This window comes from Nicotiana tomentosiformis, chromosome 2 (assembly GCF_000390325.3).
Source record: "Nicotiana tomentosiformis chromosome 2, ASM39032v3, whole genome shotgun sequence".
Lineage (NCBI taxonomy): Eukaryota > Viridiplantae > Streptophyta > Magnoliopsida > Solanales > Solanaceae > Nicotiana > Nicotiana tomentosiformis.
In genome coordinates this window covers 182820955-182825036 of record NC_090813.1, presented here as the reverse complement: position 1 = coordinate 182825036, position 4082 = coordinate 182820955, and the positions used below count along the sequence as shown (strand labels likewise).

Genomic DNA, 4082 nt, shown 5'->3' with positions numbered 1-4082 from the left:
ATGCGAACATAACTGGTAGCATCTCTTTCTCGGTTACTGTGTAATTTAGATGGGCACCACTCAGCGTTCTACTTGCATAGTATATTAGGTGCATGACCTTCTCTTTTCTTTTCCCCAGCACTGCTCCCGCAACATAATCGCTTGTATCGCACATCAACTCAAATAGTTGCTCCCAGTGGGGTGCGACTATGATAGGTGCATACACCAACCTCTTTTTCAATTCCTCAAACGCTACCTTGCAGTCATCAGAAAACATAAAGGGGTGATCTTTTTAAAGCAATTTACACAAAGGGTTAGCAATCTTGGAAAATCTTTTATAAACCGCTTGTAGAAACCGACATGGCCAAGGAAACTTCTTATTGCCTTGACCGAAACGGGTGGTGGAAACTTCTATATTACATCAACCTTGAAACGATCCACTCAATGCCCTTACTTGACACTAGGTGCCCCAAGACTATACTTTCTTGTACCATGAAATGGTACTTTTCACAGTTTCCCAGTCATCGAACGAGTTTCCCACCACTGAGAAATCATCCATTAAAACTTCCATTATGTCCTCTACCATATCTGTGAAGATGGTCGTCATGCACCTTTGGAATGTGGCGGGTGCATTGCATAGGCTAAATGATGTGAATATAGACATGTGAATGATGTTTTCTCTCTATCCTCCGGGGCAGTAGAGATCTGATTATACCCCGAGTATCCATCCAAGAAGCAAAAGTGGCACCTCCCTGCCAACCTATCTAACATTTGATCAATGAATGGCACGGGAAAATTGTCTTTTTGGGTGGCCTTGTTCAATCTTCTGTAGTCCATACAAATTCGCCATCCCGTGACTATTCTTGTTGAGATCCACTCGTTGTTTTCATTTTGCACCACAGTCATTCCACATTTCTTTGGCACACACTGAACTGGCCTAACCCAGTTGTTGTCGGAGATGGAAAAAATAATTCCCGCATCTAACCACTTGATCACTTCCTTCTTCACGACTTATTTTATGTTGGTGTTCAACCTTCTTTGATGTTCTCTGAAAGGTTTATACCCATCTTCCAGTAGAATCTTATGCATACAGAAGGATGGGATGATACCCTTAATGTCTGCAATGGTCCAACCAACTACAGTCTTGCACTCTTTCAACACCTGAAAAGTTATTCTACCTGTACATCTAACAAACCAGATGAGATAATAACATGTAAAGTTGAGTTAGGTCCCAAAAAAGCATACCTGAGGTTAGATGGTAGAGGTTTCAACTCCAACTGTGATGGCGCTTCGATCAATGGCTTATTTTGATGGGTCTTTCTTTCTTCTAAGTGTAAAGGCTCGAATTCGAGCTCTCTTTTCCTGTACCCTTGGCCTTTAAGAGCCATCACCCATTCTGCCAAGTCCTCATCATTTAAGTCTTCTAAGTTCATGAGGCAGGTTGCTAGAGGGCCTTTTGCATTAAGTACCTCATCATCTTCCTCCATGATCACATCCACTACTTCTATCAAAGAGAAATTTGCAAACTCACTGGGTCGCCGCATATACTTTTGCATATTAAATGTTATTTCTTCATTATTTAGCCTCATCTTCAGCTCCCCAGTTTCACAATCAATAAGAGATCTTCCTGTGGTCATGAACGGCCTTCCCAAAATTATGGGAATCTCTTTATCAACCTGGCAGTCCAAAATGACAAAATCTGTTGGAAACACAAACTTTCCAACTTGCAGAAGTACATCGTCAAATATACCTGATGGCCTTTTCACCATTCAGTCAACTATCTATAGTAACATGGATGTGGTCATTTCTCTTCCAATGCCTAACTTTTTATAGATAACCAATGGCATCACACTTATGCTCGTGCCCAAATGACACAATGCTTTGGCGAATGCATAGCTACCTATGGTGCATGGAATTGTGAAGCTTCTAGGGTCGGATAACTTCTCAGCTATAGGTATTGTCACAACAACACTATAGATATGAGTCAATGCCATAGTTGCCAAGTTTTGAAAGTTGAACTTGCGAGTCATCAGGTCCTTCATGATTTGTGCATAACTGAGCTTCTCTCTCAAAGCATCAATTAGAGGAATGTTTACCTAAATTTGCTTCAACATTTCCATGATTCTTTTGTACTGCTCATCCTTCTGATATTTTGCCAACCTCTGCGGGAAGGGTGCTGAAGGTCGCTTCATTCCTGTGACTTGAGTTAGATCCTGCTCCCTCACTTTTTCTGATGCCTTCTCTTGCACTTTCTCAGTCTCCTTTGCAACATATTTTTCTTTGCTTGTTTCCTCTTGTGCATGTTGTACGTTACCTCTATTCACCCCGTTGAATCATCTACCTCAATTGGCACTGGCACAAGTATTTAAGTTGGTCGGCTTCCGCAAGCTATTTCTTGCTCTAGATCAAGATATCTACCATTTCTAAGACTCGCCTCCATAAGCTGCTTTGGGTCCTGCTCTTTCAAACTGACATGTGTGTCCGCAGGTAACATCCCCTGGGGACGATTATTCAAAGCCATCAATATCTGCCCAATTGAATCTCAATGCCTTTTATCGTTAAGTCATGTGCTTCAACTTTCTTTGCATTTTTTCGTTGGACCCAATTAGTTGTTGCAGCATTCCTTTAAGTTTAGAAAACCCATCATCTTGTCTCACTATATGTTGTTGTTGAGGCTGTTAATAAGCTAGCTGCTGATTTTGCTGATTGTATCGATGTTGACTTTATTAAGGCATAACTTGACCATGTGGTCGCATAGCTCCAGGATTGTTGCTGTTATTGTGTTGTTGCTGTGCTGGTCTATGCTGCTGGTTCTGCTACCCCCAATTCTAACCACCTTCACCACTCCACGAGCACACATATGGTTGGCCAATGCATGGTGTACATAAGCCACAATTAGTCGTGTCAACTATGTGTACTTGATTCTGGTCTGATTCATCAATCTTTTTGGTGAGGATACTCATTTGCGTCATCAGAGTGACTATATTCTCGGCTATGGAGTTGTTTGTGTCCAAAGATACTGAGTGAACTACAAAGGTGATTGTAGTTTCTCTTGTCATCCATCCTGAGTTTTGAGCCATTTTATCTAGCTGGACCTTACACTCTCTAAATGATTTGCTTAAAAATGCTCCACCTGCTGAAACATCAACATTGGCCTTCAAGCTATCTGCCAATCCCATGTAAAACCTTTATCCCAACATCTGATCTGGAATTCCATGATGTGGACACTTAACCAACATCTCTTTGAACCTCTCCCACATTTCTTGTAGTGTTTCAGCTGGTTTCTGCCTGAAGCTCAATATCTCATCAACTTGCTTGGCAGTCTTATTGAGTGTGTAGAACTTGTTCAAAATCTGCTTCACTAATTCCTCCCAAGTAGTGATGGAGTTTATGGGGAGCGAATTAAGCCAAGTCTGAGCTTCTCCAGTTACTGAGAATGGAAACAATGACAGTTTGATTGCTTCTGATGTCACATTCAGTTACCTTTGAGTGACACAAATTGACAAAAGGTTTTTCAGATTCTATTGTGGATCTTCAATGTAAGACCCGGAGAACAGTCCCTTGATCTGCAGCAGATATAGCATGTTGTTTGTAATTTGAAATGACTCCCCTTGTATCTGAGGGACTATAATTACTGTTGTCAGATTTTCAGCAGTGGGTTATGCCCAATCATACAAGGGCTCTTATGGCACAGGAGGTGCCACACTCTGATTGTTTATGTCATTCCCATTGTATCGGTTGTTTTGGTCATCTATGACATCCCCCATGTCTAGTTTAACCTGTTCTATTATGTTTTGTTGTCGTTTGTCCTTCTTGTTTGTACGATTTAATGCCTTGAAATCTTTCTCAAGATCCGGTAATCCTTCAAACGATGCACCAATTCTTGAAGAGTTCCTAGGCATACACCTATAACTCACAAGACTACAAATGTTAAAATTTCAATATAATGAATTTAAAAAGAAGTAAATTGACTAAACTAAGAATCCTAACAATTTTTCTAGCTGTAATTAATAACACCGTTAATTCCCTGGCAACGACGCCAAAAGTTTATCACGCCCAACTACGACTTAAAAAGGACTAAGTGGTCGTTGCAAATATAATCC

At 40.8% G+C, this 4082-nt stretch overlaps 1 non-coding gene across 1 annotated transcript; it reads left to right on the top strand.

Moving 5' to 3' along the window:
• Positions 1-3189: 3189 nt before the first annotated feature.
• On the top strand, positions 3190-3296 carry LOC117280979 (small nucleolar RNA R71). Its single transcript, XR_004511570.1, has one exon. It is a non-coding gene; the product is annotated as a small nucleolar RNA R71 (small nucleolar RNA).
• Positions 3297-4082: the final 786 nt, after the last annotated feature.